The sequence below is a fragment of the Lagopus leucura genome, unplaced genomic scaffold (genome assembly GCF_019238085.1).
Source record: "Lagopus leucura isolate 7727_CA_CO unplaced genomic scaffold, USGS_WTPT01 Super-Scaffold_100157, whole genome shotgun sequence".
Taxonomy (NCBI): domain Eukaryota; kingdom Metazoa; phylum Chordata; class Aves; order Galliformes; family Phasianidae; genus Lagopus; species Lagopus leucura.
This window is the reverse complement of record NW_024962334.1, coordinates 41814710-41837250: the sequence shown is the minus strand read 5'-3', so window position 1 is coordinate 41837250 and position 22541 is coordinate 41814710. Positions and strand designations below refer to the sequence as shown.

The 22541-nt window shown below is 36.4% G+C and overlaps 1 long non-coding RNA gene across 1 annotated transcript in view; it reads right to left on the bottom strand.

Annotated features, from left to right (window-relative positions):
- The window catches only part of LOC122189763, a 134856-nt gene extending 117570 nt beyond the window's left edge, over nt 1-17286 (bottom strand). The window contains exons 1-2 of the long non-coding RNA XR_006181961.1: nt 17212-17286; nt 326-405 (exon numbers count right to left, since the gene is read on the bottom strand). This is a non-coding gene — a long non-coding RNA (uncharacterized LOC122189763). The remainder of the gene's footprint in view (nt 1-325; nt 406-17211) is intronic.
- Nucleotides 17287-22541: the final 5255 nt, after the last annotated feature.

The window sequence follows — 22541 nt, the reverse complement described above, 5'->3', positions numbered from 1 at the left end:
CACAACGGTAATAAATTCTCATTCAAAAAAAAAAAAAAAAAACCAACATTTTTTCTGAGATCAAGACAACACTGATCGTTTTTCACCATGCTAAGCCATGCTTATTTGTCTCTGTTTAATCCCTTTTCCCTATAAACATTGAGTTTTGGGGCATTTTTAATTAATTCAGAGTTGTTACACTTCCCATATGAGCCCCTCACCCCTCAATTGTTTCCCTTCTTAATGCCAGCCTTCCAGGGAGAAGTGTAGTCTCCATGTGTCTTTCTGCCTACAGCCCTCTAAACTGTGAGGCCACAGTTTTGCAATGGAGGATAAGGATTCTTACCTGCTGCTTTGGCAACATCCGCAGTTGAAATGTTTTGGAGGTTTGAGTGCACTCTGAAGGTCACAGCTGGTCCCAGCATGCTAGAAAAGATTATTAAAAAATGTAAGACTCATAATCAAGATACACGGCATAATATTCTTTTTCAAAATAGGTTTTTAAGGAGAAACCATTAAGACGCCATTTAGCCCTGTTCCTTTTGCTTCATTAGCTACATTTGCATACATTCTTATACCTCTTGTGGTTTTTCTTTTTTTACGCATGGGTCTTATGTCTGTCTGAAAGAATTTCAGAGATATTAACTAAACTTCAAATAGTCCTGTAAACAACTATTTTTATTACAAAAATGGAAAAATGAAGGCAATGAAATTATTATTCACCCAAAAACAACACAGAACTCCACTGGAATTCAGCATCTTAAAAGATTACATAAAGTTCCAAATTAACACAAGTTTAGCCCTCTTGTCATGACTCTAAATCAGAGGAATGATTGAAAAAACTCAGAATATATACGTTAAACATGTTCTGTAAGAACATACTTGGGGAAAAGATTTTGGACAAAGTCAGCTGATCCAGTGGCTGACTTTGACAAGAAAGATGGCACTAATTACTATCTTTTAACAACAGAGGTTACCATCTATCTGAATAACTTATGAAATGATGAAACTGTGGTGACCATTTTGGGTGTATCCTGATGGATCTTTATGGTTTTAGAATCTATTGCGCATTTGCAGAGCAAGGTACTAGTTAGCTAAATGAAGAGAAAGGTATTCAAGGTTTCAAAGAAAAAATCATTTTGTATTTTTCAAGGAAAACAAATCTATAGATGTAATACTGCATTCGTTCTCCTTTTATCTCAATAATATCCAACTTACATGCACATCTTACGAAGGAATAAAGATATTTCCATTCTAATATTATTCTAAAATGCATAAATATACAAAACAAAACAAAACAAAAACAAAAACAAAAAAATAAGAAAACACACCCGACCATGGTAAAAGTATTTTTAAGGAATTTTTTTCAGATTGCAAGCTACAGTAGTAACTGTAATATACATTTATATAGGAGCAGAGAGTGCAAGGGCTGAACAAACATGAAAACTGGCAAGTGATAACAGTTTTCTCACATATGTGTTATGTGAGTGCCTAATTTTTTATTATTCACACAAACAGCGAGAAGCATTAGAATTATATTATGGATAACACCTGCTTCAGCTGTGGTAAACTGATAAGAACCATACAGGTAACGTGCTTTGACCTAATATAGCCATGACTCATGAGAGAATGAAATCTGAAAAATTGCTACATAAAAGAAGTTGAAAAATAATTTTGCTGCAGGGCTTGAAATGAAGTATTAAATTATTCTTTTACTAATACTTCGCATTTGTATTTTCCATTCATACAATGAAGAGCAGTTAATGAAGTGCGAGCACTTAATTACATCACATGTATCCTAGACAGAAATACCTTTAAACTTTTTCCATTTTAAGTAGAAGTTGACATTACTGTTGACATTAAGACTTTGTTTTGAGGTCACAAAGGGAATCAGAGTAAGATTAAGGAGCCTCCTTTCAATCTTTTACTTGTAAAGCATGCACTGTGTGTATTTTATTCCATTAGGAACTGCCATTAATCAACCATTTTTCTTTAAATACTCTTCTGTGTTGGAGAAAACTAAAATACAGATTTTATTGCTAAAGGATACTCCAGATGTCAAGTCATTAATGTTCAAGAAATGCATTTTAATAATGTTAGGCACTTATAAAGCATTTATGAACATCATTTAAGTACTATGTTTGGTTATAATACTCTACAATTGCATTACTTAAGATACATAAAATGTGTTACAGAAATTCAGGCCATTCCCCAGTTCTGTCACTAACATAGAGATAATCAACCATAACAGCCACCTGGAAGTTGGATATTATCATGCACTGAATATAACCAATCTTGCACTGTTCTTCCTGCATTCCCAACCTAAGAGAAATGACGATTCCTCTCTGGCTGCTCAGACACAGTATAATTAGTGGTCTGCTTCAAACAAAAGCAAATAAAAACGACCTAGTACACATCTGTCCCACACCAAGGACCGTGTAAACAAAGAACTTCAGGTATTTCTCCCAAATCTACGTATTCCATTATTGTGAAGAACCTGGAATTCATGTCACCTTTCAAACATGGTGTAGATACACTTTGGCTTTATCAGCAAAGACAAAGAATTTGACCCCACCTGAATAAGCCCAGTGTACTCAGGACTCAGAGCAAATGAGTTGCTGAATATGAAAAAAATATGAATGCCAATATATGTGCTGCCACATGTATGTGTGTGTGTGCCACAATGTATGTGCTCTTCATAGCTAAGAGGATGTAGAGAAATAGAGGGAAGGATAGGATGAGATATAGGGTGGGATAAAAATTCCATATGGGGCAGGGATTATATTAATACCCATACTTTCTGCAAGAAAGAAGAAATCTAAGAATCATTTCAAATGTCTGTTCTTGCACTGTTAGATGGGATACTATTTTTTCTCCACTGTAATAATCAACTGATCGAATATAAGGAAATAGTCGAGCACAACATAAGCCCAATTTCATTAGGAACATTTGCAAAATAAAGAAAATAAAGCAGCTCCTGTCACAACTTTTTGCACATTGGTATTCTGTCAATTATTTAAAAGCAAACAAAAGACCCTGAGATTGTTTGGCCAAAATTGCTTTTCTGCTAGATATTTGGGAACTGACTGCTCAAGAAGCTCATAAAATGAGATTTTTCTCATGGGGGGCTTCTGGTAAACGCACTCAATAAATAAACATTTCAATAACAATAGATTCCCTTTGGGGAATTCCTCATTGTTCATTTATATGTTGGACGAGACCATTTAAACAAAGCCAGTAATTATTTGACTGCAAAATATTTTCAAAAAGACTCTTTTGACAAGACGGTGACTATCTTGAGATGGGGTACAAAGATGTATAAAATACATCCATGGTGCTTCCTAGCCAGAAACTTTTCTTTAGATAAGCAAGGCCGCTTTCTCATGCAGCTGTCAAAGCCTCTGCAATCTACCTAATATTAATGGCAATTATTGAAATACCAGGGCTTGCTGAAGTGCACACTAATGTTTATGACCGGACGAATTGCAAACATACCACTGCCACAAATCAAGGCCAACACAACTCTGCTCGGCAGCAGGCAACGTCATGCCAGAGCCCAGCCAGCCATGCCCAAGAAAGATACCAGAGAAAGAGACACCAGAAATATAAACAAAGTCTAACACACACAACGCAGTGTTCTTTTTTTCTTAGCCAAGAGATTAGAAGTGGTAGGTGGTAGCATCTTTCATCTATGAAAGCAATGTTTTAGATAAGATTTTTGTTTAATAATGTTTTTTCCCAACAAGGTGCATGCTATGCTGCTATGGTTATACCCATGTAAATGTGCAGTTGACTATTCTAACATAACTGAACTGAAATCCACCTTGTGAGTTTTGGAAGGTATCTGAACTATACCATAATCACATATGCTATTTTTTTTTTTTCAGAATAGTATATTCTGATGTATTTTTGAATAAAGGTAAGCAACTCTGGTGTCTTCTGTCCATGCAAAACATAAGGTCTGCTGCAATGACCTGCTAAATTTATTACTAGGAATTTACTGACTAATTACTGTTGGTTGTCACAACTTGTGCTTTTTAAAATATATTTCAGTAATGTCGCCTTCAGCCACATCAGTTTTTTTTTAACAGATATTCAAATATTGGAAATAGTAACACTTAAGTGCTGTTGTCTTATATTCTGTTTACTAGAGATGAAATAATTACAGTGTTTATACTAAAACGACTTGAAGGTTGATTGCTGATTTAATAACATCCCCTTCCCTTGGGTTTTTATTTCCCATCTGAAGGTGGGGGAGCGCAGAACACGCAAACAAATAAATATTCTTGAAGTAAAACAGAAGTATTTCTTTTCATTAACAGTTTTACAGATTAACAACATTTTTATTTTGTCTGTCAACAAATGGATGATTAATGGATGAATAAACAGAGCTGGACCATGATCAGTATGGCAACAGAGCTGGACCATGATCAGTATGGCAAAGTCCATATCACTTTCAAGCCTTTAGTTATATTTATGAATGACAGGATTTAAATCTCCATAAATTATGTACCAAGCTTTGTGTGCCCGTTCTTCTCCCTCATGTGTGTGTACTTTAGTACTACAATATCATACAGAAGGTTTACTGTGAAATACAGTCACAGTCTATCATACCCTCTAGTGGAAAAGGATTTGAGAAACATGTGCCAACATGGTTATATGCACTCTTGAAGATGAGACATAGAGCTGATGCCAGATGAAAATGAATTGAGCTTGCATCATACTTTAAAAAAATAAAAGCAGAGTGTGATTTCTCAAGATAGGAGGAAGATGAGGGGATCAGGACTGGATATTGCTGTCATTAAATAGTCTCTTAATTACACTGTTTCATATAACAGAGTTTGCCTTTATAAAGCTTAAATTTGAAATTAGAGTTGCCACTTGTCTATATGTTCATTTCAAAATCCTTTAATCTCTGGGGGTTAAGAAAAGCAATTAGTAACGCTCCAGAGGATTGTGCAAAGTGAATTTTATAGCAGTGAAGGTAATTGTTTCAGGAAATGTTTGGTGGCCTTGAACTAATGACTTGCAATGTGTACATATTTCTGCGCTTACTGTGTTTAGGAATGTGAAGTTTATGTCCATTGTTTATATTGCACTTCAGCCTCCTCTACACCCTCTCCAATTTGGAAATGTAAAATGCTCACACTTGTGTAAATGTGTTATATATTATATGTATTAGCTATAAACATATCAAATTGAATTGAATTGAAAAAAGCATGTGATTCACAGAGGTGTTTTTGTAATACATTATGTTTGGATAACATGATTTACAGAGCATAGCAAAAGCACAGTAATGCACCTGGTCATCCTTATATATTACAGAGATGGATTAAAAGCATATAGTTGCTATTTGGGCTCCTTCTATTATTCAAATTAGCTATAAATCCACCAATAACTTGATACAGGCTTCACCAATATTTTTGACCAGAACCTCTGATCAAAAGTTACTTTGTGGATAATTGCTTCAATTCTATTTATATTATCTATACATAAGCAGGTACTGATTAAACCTCAAATATTCTGGAAATCTGTCAAGAGTTTATTGTGCTCTGGTATCAGCTTCTACAAAATAACTTCCCTGAACTGCTGGGTAGAATATTTTGATCATCACCTAGACTTAGTGCTAAAAATGGCCACCTTTAATATACTTATTGTTTATAAAAGTGCTTAATTTTGTATCTGAAGTGATCAGAACTTCATGTACAGCTGTATCTACTCTCCCATTTCTTACATCCAATGATGAATTTGATTTTTTTTTTTTTCCTATTTCAGTCTTCTATTTCAATCTTTCCAGCTCTTGAAACCATTCTCTGGAAACTCTTAACATGCTTCTCAAACTGCAGAACAACAAAGGGTGTTCCACAATGAGCTGCATTACTGCCCAAAATACATTATCTTAGCCATTAATATTTACATCCTATACAAAAACTAAATTTGTATGCATTTGTTTGCAGCATGGTCTGCAGACATATTTCTATATTCAACTTGCAACTAAATTGCAGAGGGAAAGTTAAAGAAGATATGTTGTACAAACATCAACACCATCAATAGGTGACAATGGCAAAATACTAAAGATGAGTATCTGATTTGAGACTGCCTCCTGAGAATGAACACTGTCTGGGGGCAGATAACATGCATCCCAGGGTCTTGAAGGAACTGGCTGATGAGGTTGCTAAGGTATTCATCAAATTGCAAAAGGCAGGGCTGTCAGGCCAAGTCCCTGGTGATTGGAAAGAAGGAAACATCACTCCATTTTTTAAGAAAGAGAGAGGAAGATCCAGAGAACTAAGTCCATTGAGTCTCACCTCTGTGTCTGTGAAGAAAATGGAAAGATCCTCTTGGAAGCTATGTTAAGGCACACATGAGATGGACGAGGTGGTGTGAGACAGCCGACATGGCTTCATGAAGGGCAGATCATGCCTGACCAATCTGGGGCCCTTCTTCAAGTGACAGCATGGATGAACAAAGGGAGGGCAACAGATGTTGTCTGCCTGGACATGTGCAATGCCTTTGACATCATCCTGAACCGCATCCTTATCTCTAAAATGGAGAGATATGGATTTGTAGGCTGGATGATTCAACAGACAGTTGCAGCCAGAGGGTTGCGGTCACTGGCTCTCAGTCCAGGTGGAGGCCAGAGAGAAGTGTTGTCCCACAAGCCGGTTTTGGAACTGACACTGTTTAACATTTTACTAGTGACACAGACAGTGGGATTGAGTGTATCCTCAGCAAATTTGTGGATGATGCCAAGCTGAATGGTGCAGCTGACACAAAAAAAAGGAAAGGACACCATCTAGAGGGACCTGGACATGCTTGAGAAGTGGGCCCATGTGAAAAAGGCCAAGTGACGGGAGCTGCACTTGTGTCGGAGCAATCCCAGATATGGTACAGACTGGGAGAAGCACTCACTCAGAGGTGCTCCATGAAGAAGGACTTGGGGTTTCTGATGGTTGAAAAGCTGCACACAAGCCAGCAGTGTGTGCTTGCAGCCAGAAGGCCAACAGTATGTTGGGCTGAAGCAACAGATGGGTGGCCAGCAGGGAGAGGGAGGGGATTGTTCCCTTTTACTTTGCCTTGCAAGGCTCCATCTGTAGTACTGTATCCAGGCCTGGGGCCCTCAGTAAAAGAAAGACGTTGAAGCAGATTCAGAGGAGAGCCATGAAGATTGTCAGAAGGCTAGAGCACCTCTCCTTCAAGATTGAGGGAGTTGAGCTTGTTTAGTGCGGAGAAGGCTCAGGGGACCTCACTGTGGCCTTCCAGTACTTGAAAGGAGCTTATAAGCAGGAGGGGAACTGACTTCTTACACATTTCGATAGGACTGTGATAGGACAAGTGGGAGAGAATTAGATTCATTGTTTGGGGAAATTTTTTACTTAAAGTGCTGGAACAGGTTGTTCAGAGAAGCGATGGATGCCACATCCCTGAAAGTGCTCCAGGCCATGTTGGAGGGGCACATCTAGTGAACACAGAAAGGAGTTGGAACTAGATCATCTTTAAGGTTCCCTCCAAACCAAGCCATTCATCAATTCTATGGAAAACCAAAATCCTTGCCATGGGAAAGACACTAATGGCAATGCTTACAAATTCACCAGCTAGTGAAGAATTTTCTATTATCATTTACATTTGATTAGAACAGTTTACACCATGCAGCAGGGTATGATGTATTCAGTAGATAGATTAGAAAGATTAGCTAGACAGCCAGTTTCAGAGCAACCAAATCCTGCAAATGGAGTTACATGGAAAGAAAGCTTTGGGCCAAATTTGATGGTAACAGTTCAAATTTACCTCTGTAATCCACATATATAGCCATCATAAATCAGATAATTATTTGGACACCTTGCACTGTCCTTTCTAGTCCTTCTTCATATGCTCCAATGAAGTAATTCTGCTGCACTTTTCTCACTGATTCTACTGTCATTAGAATAATTTCAAGAATGAAGTCACAGAAAAGATATCATTCATCCATAAAGGGATATTTTCCAAAAACACCGGTCCATGTTTGGAGAGTCTCTGATACCAATAAATACTAAAATGATTGACTTTTACATATTTTCATATTAATTGTCTATTATATAAGCTTTTTCTTTCATTTTTTCTAAATACACTGATGCTCATTTACAAAGCGAGACATGATAAAGGAGTACTTTAAAGATGTTACAATTCAATTCATCTTAGGTGAAGATTTTTTGCTAAGCTTATAATTTGAAATATTTTAAAAATGGGCAACGCTCAATTTGGAGATCGATACCATATTCATTTGTTCTTATTTTATTCTTTACAAAATGCAACCTCCAATGATTACTCCGTGACACTATAAATAATGTGAAGTTTTAAAATAATTTTTCTATTAATCTGTCACAAGCCACAAAACTTGATATTTTCACCATGGTGAGTACTTGAAAGTTGCCAGCTTTGCCTGCTATGTTAATATGGTTCTTAATTGCAGCATCTAAAGAACAAAACATGCAAGTGCTATAATTTTTTTTTGCAACAAAAGACTTTCAGACTGGGACAATGGTCTCAAAATACTGCTTAAAATACACAGTGCATTTTTTCAGTCTCCAATGATTAAACTAAACAATAACAAAGTTATGTCTTTAAAATGAAACAAAAAGAAAAGATAACAGGATTCTACGTATATTTTTTCTTTTTTCTCTTGGTAGTCTGGCTAGCACACAAACAGAAGCCTTAAGATTTTAGACAATAAACATTCAATGTATTTTGCTGATATGAGGCCTACATTGGCACACCTGTATTAGTAACAGTTCTGTTGAACTTGCATGTAAAATCTGTCTCCTGTGCTGATAGCCACCTTATCCTCAGTTTGCACAACTGACTTTCAATAGCTAATGAAGAGCATGACTCATGCTAGGACTTCTGCAGAAGTAAAGGTTCAGCATGCTCATAGATTTGACAGGATCCAGATAGGACACATTTTTTTTTAATGTGGATTATACAGCACAACTGAGAACCAACGAAAACAAACTGCTACAGCCTCCATTCAAAATGCTTTGAAACTCTGAGCTAGATGGCTACAACCAGAGCCCTACTGCTTGCCCTTTCAAGATCCTTTAGCTCTGACAAGACCAACTGGAAGACTCAGTCCTGGGACCTGACACCAGCAGCTCTTAGGGAGAGATGTGGTGGTGCCAGCCTACTTCCTTTGCAGAGGAAGCATTGCAGGGGGAATTTATACAATCTTTCAGTCACATTTGCTCCCACTGAATTTCATTCCCTGGGAATACAAAATTTCCCAGGAAGCTCGTGGACCTGTATATTTGTACAATATTTTCTGGATAGATGTTAAAAAAAGGTGAAGAATAATAATTTATTTGTTCTGTTTGGCCAGCAAGTCTGTAATACTGATTTCATGCATCCATACAGGTAACAGAAATATATAAAAGTGTGTTTGTGTGTTTGAAGGAGATCAGGTAGCCAAGGAACAAAGGATAAAGAAAGACAAAGAGAGTAATTTTGCATATTTCTCATAATTATTCTTTCAAATAAATCTTTAAAAGAATTTTCTCTTTTAAATGTATTTAACCAGTTGCCCTCCACTATAGTATTTTCCAATGCTAATATTAATTGTATTATTTGTAGACCAAGTTTTAGTTCAGGAGTGAGAATCATGGTTCTACTTCTATGTTTCTAATCTCATACCTATCTGTCATCAAATTCTGTACCATTTCAGGGAAAAATCAAGAAAGCTATCTTGAGTTTTAGTCTGCCCATCATATAACGGAAATAATTACCTGTTACTAAAGCTATACAAATTCAATGCAGTGGCACATATTCACTGCCTTGCTTGAGACAAAGGAGTATATTTTCCCACCTTATAATATGATGGACTTTAATTTTATTAAAAATGAGTATAATATAGAGAAAGTAATATAGAATGTACAGGAAGAAGTATGAAATTTAAAATAGATAAACTTTAGAAGCTCACTTGTCTATAAAAAAACTTCTCCCGAGTGCATGGATATATGTTTGTAACATGGGATTTCATTCTATGTTTGATTACAAAGGTGCAAATCCTCTGATTTAATGAGATGAAATGTTGTAATGGAAAGCTGAAGTTAGTACATTTTTATTTATAAGAGTCTTCCTAGATTTTTATGGTCTTTCTATTTTGTCACCTACAATTCATAAAATGCTGCAGGCCAAAATCCTTCTTGTTATTTTTAATATATTTTTATATTTTTCTAGCAGGAAAGTTACAGTGGAGAAGGCAAAATGATCTTGGTTATATGCACATTTATTAAAGAAAAGCACACAAAATATATTGTACCTCAGGGGGAAAAAGCCACAAGACTAATGTAATGCCAAGGCTGAGAAATCTCTCATTTTTAAGTAAAGGAATGCATAGTTGAAACTTCCACCTTATTTTTGTTTCCTTATCCTCATTTCTGTAAAATTGATGCATCTTTATATTGAAAATTAGTTGTCAAATAAGACAATATGTACCAGAAAACACAATGTAATTTCTTATAAAAGCCTGCATGCAATGAGTTACAGCAGTACATTTTTCAGACAATTTGTTTTCCAGACTCATTAAATCTGTAGAAGAAGTCAAGTTTGAATAAAAGTGGTGCCATTATTTCTGAGTTATGCTTTTATATCATTTTAAACAAGATTATGCCAAATAACCTTAGCCTGTTGGTTTGTTATTTAGATTCAAAAAAATAGATCACAAATGCTTTTCAACTTTTTTGAAATGTATATGCTTTTATTGACACCAAGGAAAAGTACAGTTATAAATAAAAATCTTGCTTAATTTCTGGACAATAAATGTAGTGGAAGTAAAAATTCAGCCTACTGATAGCTTATACTACAGCACAATAAGGAGAAGAAGATGGACTGAATGGTTTCTTATAAGCACAGTACTTGAAAAGTCCTCTCTAAATGGCACAGATGGCATAATCTGCCAATCTAGAAACAAAAAACTTCACAAGATTCACCCACGGGTGCAGAGAATGAAGAAAAGATGTTTCACACTGAATCAAGGAGAAAGGAATCATGGAGAGCTTCTACAGCAGTGGCAAGTTTCATGTTACTGGCCAGTACAAAACCTAACCAGACACTGTGCTACCTGTCCCACTACAGTTCACTGGGTTAAATAAGCCTCCCTCACACTATCCTGCCTTTCAAGCTACCGACAATTTACTGAGATGTTCACATTTAGAGCATACATATACCAAATGTCATAATCCATCAGCATGATGAAGTGAAAATACCAAGTACTGTTCCAGCGTTTAGGTTCTGGATGACTGAATATGATTAACTGGCTGATTGAGTTTTTCAGGTGTTAGAAAAATAACATGACAAACAATGAACAAAACCTATATAGCATGATTAGGACACTACAGCCAATGCACATCCATAATAGGTGAGACTGAGAGCTCCACTCGTCAATGTGCCTGCCCTACGCTTTTAATTTGAACAAGTTTAAAGCTTTCCTGAACTTTCACCACTTGGTTTGATTTTCAAATATCTTCCTCAGTCCACATTCTTTTCACTGGGATGGTTGGCTGGCTTTTCAGATTGTATTATTCCAACCCAACCGTTTCAGTCCTTCCTAAGAGCAAGGATAATGATAACTACTCATAACTACTCACTACTCATGTGAGACATTTTTTTTTAAAAGGAGCCAGAAAGTGTCAGTACCCTCACTGCTAAAAAAATAGAAATTTAAAGTGTGGTGAGAGTGTGCCCACAGCATTTCTGGTGATTAGCCTTCCAAATTCAGGCTTTTGTTAGATTACTGTTTTCATGTAATTACTTAAAAACAGAGTTGATGCTAAGGACATGACACAGTACAATAGGACAATAGGAAAGTACAACAGGAAAAATCAGTCTTGACTTACTTTTTATTGACAGATGCCCCTTATCTTTCCAAAATATTTATTCAATAGGATCCCTGATGTCCAAGAATGAATAGTGGTCAGATACCAAAGCAGATAACTATTTTTAGGATCTTTAACTTCATTTTTGGCAGACCTTTGGCAGTATTTTAAAAAACTGATATGAAACTATAACGACCTTAAGGACATTTCATGACCTTGAATTCTGCTGGTACCATCTAATTCCACCTCAGAGATTCAGACTCAGTTCATCTGAAGCCAAGTCATGCCATGCTTTTTATTTTTTTATTTTTATTTTTATTTTTTTTTTAACAGAAGCACTGTTTAAACTGACAGCTGAATACTCAGAATGATAATTGAAGCCAACGAGAACTCAATACTTGGAGTTCTTCACAGAAGACAACAGTCTAAGACATACTCTTAGATATCAGACTGGACATTTCAAATTAGTAGATGCTTTGCCATTAATACTTTCATGAATAAACTCTAGCACTGTATTGTTCTTATAATGACTATCAATTTAAGTTTGTCAAATGCTTTGATAGATCCACAGGAGCACAAGAGCACCACAGGAAAACAAAACAAAACAACAGCAAAACTGAGAAGAAATGGATTTTCTGACCTCAGTGCAGGATTTGAATAATGTGGAATAAAGAAAGCCTGAAGCCACACATTGAACAATGAAGATAAAATGGAACATTGAAGAGCTGCTCATTAGCTGAGCATCTTATTTCCTGCATATGGAATCAGACAGAATTCTGTAAAAATATATAAAAATATATTATAAAAGACTGTATCATGATTAGTCATTATTGAAAGGCTGATATTTTTGGTCATCTGAACAAAAAATTAAAAAAAAAAAAAAAAAGAAAGCAACCACCAAACAATAAGTTTAGTTTTCACCAAAATCAATTGTTAGTTTATTTTTTATCACTAAAATTGAAGCATTTGCCTTATAAGCTAAACATAATTAAATTTTGAAATGAGTCATTTCTTTCAATTGAAAAATTATAGCATTTTATTTTCAAAATGTCAAACAACACTGCTGGGACTGCTAGAATTTTTTTAATGGATTTGCCATCTGAAGCTTCCATATAGTTTCCATACATAGCTTCATTTAATGCAAATTTTCATTTTTCATGTAAAACACAATTCAACTAAAATATTGAGTTCATCTCTAATCTCAGTGTGGAAAGTGAGAACATTCAGGTGAAAGCTGAACAGCCAATCTGTGGTCTCTTAGTTTGAGCATTAGAGTCTAAAAGCCCACTGATAGAGGTTTTTATCTTAGTATTGGATGTATGATACATGTGCAACCAACTGTACTGATAGGGAATAGATTAAATTTTATGGTTTTGCAATCCAGGAATTCACATTAGATAATCAGAATCAGCCTAGAAAATCTGTTCACATTAGCACTTGAATTTCAGTGAGTATCCTGTGTATCCCAAACATTACATAAATAGTTTAAAGGCCAATATAGACAACAACTGCTATGCTCCAAAATAAAAGTAACAGATAAACATTGATGTTTTTTATGGAATGAATACAGGGTGCCCTATTACAGGTTTTCCACTGAAAAATTATGGAAATGCTTTTTCTCAAGTTACCACATGTCCTGGAAGGACAGTTCATTGAGTACGTAAGCTTAAGTATATTAAAAGGCAAAAATGACAAAGATGCTCATTGAAATGCATAGAAGGAAGCAAAAGTGATAGAATAAAATTGGGAAAAAAGATACATAGAGCAAGCGATCTTCAACAGTAATAGGGAAAATCATAAAAGGCTAAAGAGAGAAATAAGAATGAGAAGAAAAAAAAATCACTGTTACTGCAGTTTACATCAAAGGATGTAATATTCAGCAGAAAATATCACACTTGACTGGAGGCTGAAAATGATATGCAGTCTGAAATACTATGACATCAGAATAATTTGTTTTCCTTCCATGTAAGGGTGTTCAGCTAAATTTAGAGCTGAAAACCTCCCATTAGCAATGTTCTCACTAAATATCCCAAATATAAGAAAATAAGAGCACAGAAATAATTTGTATTCTTATAAGAACGTGAAAAAGCCATGCATGTCACTTTTACTATACATTTTGAGTGTTCTTTCCACTGCTTTCACAGCCGAGCTAACAAATTTTAGTAGCTTTTATTATATTTGGATGTTTCTTGATAACCTGTTGCGCTTCTAAGTTTATTCTATAATGTAAAAAGAGCTTTAATTACAAGAAGAGGGTCAATATTGCAGATTGCAGAGGTAGTATTAATTTTAAAATAAATACAAGCCCTCCAAGCACTACTACCCATCTGACTTCAATCCATGATACCAGTCCAACAATCAATCACCAGAGGCATTGGACACCCATAATTAGATTATAAAATCATAACTATAGTCATTTTACGTCTGCTTGCATAATTACATCAGCATGCTAATATCCTTTTAATGGTCTCTAATGATGTAATAAGAAATAATGGAATTTATTTGACAGCTACATAACCATTAACAAAACATATTAAGCATAACTATTACTTCCATAAAGATTCAGGCTGTATCCAGAAGTGACAGCTAACATGTTGGATCTTTTCTTCAGTACGGAAGTATTTCTAATTATGTATTCCCCAAATCTATTCCCAATCATCTGCTTCACAGGGTGAGCAAAGTTTATGTCAATGCAAACTTGACAACAAACCAACTGTAGAAGTGGACTGAACGCTCTGGGAGCCAAGCCTGAGGCTACGTTGTGAAATGCAGGCCATCGGTTAAAGTTGGCAGGATTGTGAAAGAGAAGATAAGCTGATTACTACCATGCATCAAATAAAATCAAGAACAAACATGGTAATCAGTAGGAACCCATAGAAAAAAAGCCACTGTTCACTTAACCAAACTCCAAGGCAGAGGAAAAAAATAAAAATACATGGAAGACTGAAGGATATCTGCAAACAAAACTAACTAAATGTAGTAATGTATTTGTGAATCAGTACCCTTGAAATCAGTTTTTGCATAGAATAAGACAAAAAACCTTATCTGAGAATTTAAAGAATGTTAAAAATTCACCACTCACACTCTGTCCTCAGTTTTTGTATTATTCCTCTTGAATGCGATGGCCTTGTCTGAATTCTGAAATTTGTGGCTCTCATTAAAATGACTTTAATCTGAAATCTGTGCAGTAGTCTAAAAAATTCAGATGTACACTATTTTCCTTTTCAGGATTCTTGGAAGGGAAAGAGAAAACTGAGAATTTTAATCCAAGCTCAGATTCAGGTCAGAGTTCAATCTAATTTAGTTTTCCATATTCCAACCTCTCATAAACTCTTGATCTTAGGATTACTGATATTTTTAAAAGCTAAATCCCTGAGGGGGAAAAAAAACCACCAAAATACTAATAAAATAAAATACTTCCTTAGAGGTCTCATCCTCACATTTCAGTATGTCAATGGTGAATTAGGAACACCCATATCATTAGATCTTTCTCGAAACCCTTCTACAGGCGGTCATTCAGACAGAGCTTTCACGTCCATACAGTTTTCCAATGATGGCTATGTAATGACAACAAAAGAACAAATCCAAAAAACATTAATGTTTTTTTTTTAAAGCTTCTACTTCTGCTGTCTGATGTCCACTTTTGTATTTCCATAGCACTTCATGGGTTTAACCTGAGCTTAACCAGCTCATTTTCTGGACTAAAGGTTTATTATGGATAGACCTGGGCAGCCTGGTCTAGTATTAAATGTGGAGGTTGGTGGCCCTGCCTGTGGCAGGGGGTTGGAGATTCATGATCCTTAAGGTCCCTTCCAACCCTGTGATTCTGTGATTCTGTAATTATTCCCTAACTTGGTATTTGGGATAACCTTTAACAGATTTACAGGTGTGTTAAAAAGACAAAGATCTATGATGCGCTGATAGACAGAATAGTCTGTCCTGCTTGTAATTATCATAATTTATAATGCACCTTTAAAATACAGACCATATCATACAAGTACTTTTGGTACTGTCATATGACTGCATATTAATGGATGCAAAATATTCAGCTTTCCTAAAGTTGCATATTAAGGAAAAGAAAAAAAGTTGTTCATAGCTTGCTATTTCACTGGAGGGATGTTTTCCATTAAAGAATAAATCTACAGCTTGACAACTGCAATGTTGTTGCAATTTATCAAATGATTTTTTTTTTTTTTAAAAAAAAGGTTTTATGCTAACAATTAGAAAGGTAGAGGGAGGTGAAAGTGCTCTTTTAATGTAAATGAATGAAGTTAATGAAGTAGAACCCATTGATTCCAGCAGAGAACTTGTTCTGTGGAATTATCCCTTTGAATGCGTAGCTTTGATTTATCTGGTAGTATTCAAATTCAAGGTTGAAAATTCTTTTATAAGGAAGGCCATAAACATCATTTTTTTGTCATTACAAAATTCAGTTTTCATTAACAGTATATTTCATAAAATACAACACTTCCACCAAAAATGCAACATCTTCAGACCACGGCTAAAAACATAGAGTTAAAAAATACAAATTGCATTCACTGGATCCAAAGGCTAAACACAAGAAAGGCTGAGAAGGCACTGCCCTTCAGCAATAGGACTCACGGGGAAAAACAAGCAGCCCCAAATACTGAAACATAGGCAAAGCCTGGATGCTACTGAGATAACAGTTATTTTCCGTGAACTGGGATGTGAGTTCTTTCCAGCACGCTGTAACAAACCAACCACAGCCGATTCTTTTTTTCCATTACTTCTCTATTAAACTATTCTATTTAAGGAAGCAAAAACTAAAGTTTTATAAAGTAAATGTCCCTATCAAAGTGGTCTCAGAAAATCGCCATTATAATTTTTTTTTTTTAACCAAACGTGGAAAATCGTAACCTCCTAACTTAGGTGATTACCATACAGCACATTTATCAACATAAATCATAAGAAAAGCAGCATTTCAACACAGCTGAACTCCCTGTGACTTGTTAAATGAGTAGCTGTCCAAGCAGCATGACCTGTGCCATGTGCCATACTGAAAGCCAGGAAGCAAGTTTTTCTCCCGCTGTGATTTTGTTTCACCCTCAGCTATGCTGAGTATGATGACTCTTTACTGTACTTGCTTAACCCATACTCTGTTAAATATGACAGTTATAGATTTACAGTACTTTAAGAGATTTTTCCCTGTGGGAGCATGGGGTTATTTCAGTCTTTATAGTTTGTATTAAATAATTGTTTCTTAAATTTGTGTAGGGGATGTTATAAAGATCACCAAAATGTTCTTTTGTTTCTGCATATACTCTCATTAATTTTGGCATTAAAGAGAAGTCATTCGATTGTAATATGAACTACTGAAAAATAATAAATCCAATAAAATAAAAAGAGGCAAATTCCATATACGTACTTGACATCATCGAAGGCACTCATCTGCAGCTTCAGGAGATCTGCCACATCCTTTATTAACTCCAGGCCCTTTTCCACACTCAGGGGGCTGTTGAAAGGGAGCAAGAAAACACAGCGTTACGAAAATGGAACTCATCAATACTTGAGAGGCTAAAAGTCCCAAAAGAGTTATCACCTTGGCCTCTTAGAGTCTGAAAGCCACCAGTAACTGTATTCCTGTCACATAGTGATCGTGATATCAAGGGAATTGGGATCAGGTGCTTCTTCAGGCATGATGAATCACCTGAATTTTCCAGCAATAAGACAAACAATAAGGTGTAAATGGAATTGTTAGGAAGTGTAATGGGCCCATGATGCAGCAACCAGTTCATCTCGATCCTCAATAAAAAATGTAATAAAGTAAAAGGACAGAAAGAGAGAAAAGGAATGACGAGACATGGAGGGAAACAAACAATGAAAGTCAAATTGCAGGCTCAGTAGCAAATGGACAAGGGAAAAGCAAATTTTTAAATTCATTAGTTCTTAAAATGAATCTTCGCCCAGTGAAAGGATACAAAATTATTATGGATCTGAGAGTAAACAATGGAGCAAGGCACACAGTCCAGACGACACTGATTAGATACATAGGATTTAGTTTGGTGAGCGTATGCAATGCTGCCAGAGCCCACTTTAAATCTTTTTCACCTTTGTCGATGCCACATTTACATTTTTTAATTTAGAAAACAGGTTGCAATCAAGCATAACACAAGAGGACTGCTAGCATTTTTTTTAAAAAAAGCATTTATTTAGATGCAAAATATATATTTTAAAGACTTTTAGGTATTAAAGTTGTTAAAGCTGTAAAGGTGTATTAAGAACATTCTAATAGACAGACTGTACTTTGTTTAGCTGTTGTTCAGTGCTGTGAAACCAAATAAAAATGTATTTAGAAAGTAAAAAGATTTGAAAATTATATAACAAGCTCTACTGAGAACAACAAATGCAGCATTCTCTAAATTGCGATTATAGAATTATTCTCAACACTGTCAAAGCCCCAACACTCATAGCATTAAACCTTACAAGCCTGATACTTATCTGACTTATGCCACTTTAAATCAGAAACAACTTTGATGAAACTAACCCAGGGGGAAAAAAAAAAACAAAACTTCTGCATCTTTTCCTTCAAGGGTTTATAACAAGTAAGAGAAGGAGGTGTCAAAAAAGTACGTACTGTTAGACATGATCTTTTCAACTGGACTAAGGGGAAAAAAACACCTCTCACAGCTCTGTACCTAGGTTATTATCTTTGCTTCACAGTGAAAGTTTTTTGAATCTAATTTTATTGCACTGTAATTACGGCCATGGATTTATTTATTGGCTGCAACGAGTGCTGCTTATTTATTTATTTATTTACCCTGCCGGGTTCTGCATGCAGTGCCCTAAGGGCACCTCTATTTAAATAATGGGATGTCTCATGGATCTTGGTTAGGCTGGAATTGTTCAGCCTCCCTTCATGCTACTAACCCAAAATGCTCAAGAGACCTCCTGTCACACAGGCAGAGGTAGCCCCTCAAGGCACCAGATAAATTTAGAGTTTTTCTAGATGCATGAGACAGAAATGTTCTTGTCTGAAAGTAACAAAAGAATCTGATCGTTTCTGTAAGGAAAAAAATGTACTATAGATTATTCATAAAAATCCTATATTTCAAGGACTGACAGTAGGCAGAAATGTGATTATTCTCATCACTATGAAAGCAGATTGTCATAGTGACTCAGGGGCTTATGTGTTAATTAAATCTTTCCTCCCAAAGACACTGGCTTAAATTTTATGGAAATGATTGGTGTCAGCAAGCGGGCTTTCACTGTAACAGCAAGTATACACAGAGGTGCAGGAAAAGTCTACTGCATACATTGATGTCGTTTTTTTTTAACCAAGAGTCACATTTCTAAAAGCTCAACCTTCCATTCCTGCTTACCTCCCCTTCCTTGCAAAAGCATTTCCCAACCTCCAAACTGATGTATGCTGCTATGAGTCAATGTAGTAACAGTAATATGTAATCAGAGCATTTGAATGGTACAGTCCAGCAAGAATGCTGGAGAGAAAACGAGAGAGAAAAAGGCGCTAGAAAGTCATTCTTCTGCAGGTCTGAGAATCTAGTAGCAGTCTTGTTAACTCTCATCCAATAGCAAACTAAAGAACAAAGGTTAACAAGCTCACATCTGGAGTTAGGCTAAGAAATTGTCATTTGAAAAGTATACTGGTGCTTTTCAAAGGCATGGTGCTATCTGGACATGTTCAAGGCCAGGCTGGATGGGGCGCCAGGCTGCCTGATCTAATGGGTGGCAAACCTGCTCACGGCATGGGGTTGGAACTGGTTGGGCTTCCAGGTCTCTTCCAATACAAGGCATTTTATGATTCTAGGATTCTACAATTCTTCTTTGGTATCAGTATTATTATTGATCACATTCTCACATTTGAGGACTCACATTAAGAACTGATTAATTTCTAGTACCTTCTAGTACCACTTTTACAGTTTCTAAATGTTGCCACATACTAGTACTGCTCATTACAGTTCTGTAACAGCTGTATGGTAGGAGAGTTGAAAAAGCCTAATCATTATCCACACTCTATTTCCCTACTACTTTAATTCTTACTGCATTTTGCTCAGTGTTGCAGAGTGTGTGCTTACATAGTGACTGACTCTAGCTTTATTTCTGCTGAGTGAGCACACTATTCCCAGCAGTACGGCGTTAAGCAAACTACCCCAAGCCTAAGGAGAGTGTCCCACCTCTGATAAATGAAAAGGAAGTGTTGGCCTCCTCAGATATGGAGAAGGCTGAGGCAGTGAATGAATTCTTTGCTTCCATCTTCGTGGCCAGTCAGGCTTCTCACACTTCTCATGTCCCTGAACTTCAAAGCTGAGGTGGAGGGAGCAAAATCCCTCCTAGTGTAAGAGAGGAGCAAGTCCAGACTACCTCATGATGCGGAACACGTACAAGTCTATGGGGTCAGATAACATGAATTCCAGGGTTCTGAAGGAACTGGCTAACACAGTTCAAAAATGTGATATCTCTATTGACTGTGAGGATTCATCTACAATAGAATTAACTAAAAGTGTTACATAAAGCAAGAAGTAAAAACAGAACACAACAATTCAGATAAGGAACAAATAGAAGACAGTACAAGAAGATATTTTAATAGAACAAAGTTTCTCTGGATGCAATCATGATGACAAGGCCCAAGTCTTGCAGGAAAGATAAGAGTGGATCAGGGTTCCTACAACTTTATTTGAACTGTTTAATTTTAGAATCGTAGAATCATTTGAATACGAAGGGACCTTTTAGATCACCTAGCTCCAACTGCTTTACTACTGGCAGGGACACCTCCCTCTAGACCAGGTTGCTCACAGCCCCATCCATCCTGGCTTTGAAGAGATTTAGATTTTAGTTTCCTAAAGCAGGAGAGGACAGAGAGCCGTGTTGTTACTAACAGTCCTGCCTGGCTCTGCTCACTCAGAGCAGTGTGGTGCAGTGGGTCTGGGCCATGGCCACTTCATGTCCAGACACAGCACAACACAGATCCTGCCCATGTAAGTTCTCAGCCTGTGATAATATATTTCACTACACCAGCAATGGTAAACTCTTAAAGAGAAATCACAACTTGCAAAGGACTCAGAGATAAAAAGCACATACTGGAAAAAAGAAAAGCAACACAACCTATCCATGGATGCTCTTTATGCCTTGGAAGTTCACTTGAGGATGTGTAACCCTCATTTTGTTAAAGAAAACTAATGGGTTCTGCTATATCCTTAACAGTCCTTGATTTTTTATTTTTTTTTTTTTAATTGCCTTGAGAGTTTCTCAACACTTCCAGGAAAGGTTTCAGCATTAGGAACAAAAAGCCTCTGTGTGGCATAGCACCTTTTTGAAGATCATATAGCTGCTGATGGCCAAGATCTTGAGATAGAATTTACTTCAGACATAGAATCATAGAATCACAAATGTTGGAAAAGACCTTTAAGATCATCTACTCCAACCATCAACTCATCACTAGCATTCCTGCTAAACCATGTCCCTAAGTGCCACATCTAAACATTTCTTGTACACCTCCAGGGACAACGACTCCATCACTTCATTGAGCAGTCTGATCCAATGCATTACCACTTTTTCAGAGAAGAAATTCTTTCTACTGTCCAACCTGAATCTCTCCTGGCTCCACTTAGAGCCATTCCCTCTTGTCCTATCACTGTTACCTGGGAAAAGAGGCCAACCCCCACCTTACCACAACCTTCTTTGAGTTAGTTATGGAGAGCAATAACATCTCCCCTGAGCCTCCTCTTCTCCAGACTGAACAGTCCCAGTTCCCTCAGCCACTCCTTCTAAGTCTTGTGTTCCAGACACTTCATAGCTTCGTTGCCTACTTTAGACAAGGTCCTCTTGTGTAGGACCTCAGTGTCTCTCTTGCAGTGAGAGGCCCAAAACAGAACTCAGTACTTGAGATGCAGAGGGAAGGTCACTTCCCTAGTTCTGCTGGCAACACCATTTCTGATACTATATATGTTTCCTATCTTTTCTATAATTGTACTTGCAGTAGATTTCTCTTTTGCATTTTTAAGTTAACTGTGTTAAGATCATAGAGCAGCTGAGATTGGAAGACACTTCTGGGTCCATGTGGCCCAACTCCTGCCCCAGCAGGGCCCCCTAGAGCAGGTCTTTTTCAGGTTTCCGGCTCCAGTTCTCTACAGCTAGAAGGACAAAGGGAGGGTCAGAAAGCATGTAGAATTCATTTATAAATAACTTTCTTCTCTTGCTTTGCCTCCTTAGTCATCTCTTTCTGTAAGTTCTAGCCTAAATATTATTTTCAAATGACAAATTCAAACCCTACAGAATCAGTAGCCAAAGTTTGTTTTACGCAGATTCCAACTGCTATGTCATATTATTTGCAGAATATACTTTTTTTGATAAATTTTAATGACAATGAAGAAATAAAGGGGGAATAAAATATAAATATTTCCTTTGGGGTTTATGTAGATACATATTTTCAAGACTTGCACAGAATCATCTGAAAAATGCTGTTTTTGTTTAATCTCACATTGCAGCAAACAGCACTTGCACTGAACTACTTATATCTACTAGAGCATATGGCTTATATCTCTGCTACCTGCAGACAATATCGTATGGTAGTACTACATCATTCCTTCAGATGCAATGACACCCCAGCTGACTGAAAGATTTTGGTGTCATGATGTTAAATCATGACAAAACCATTTAAACTATGAGAAAACTGAATAGCCCAATACATAGCTACTTGTCTGTACTAAAATTCACAATAAAGACAGCTCTTTTTAATTT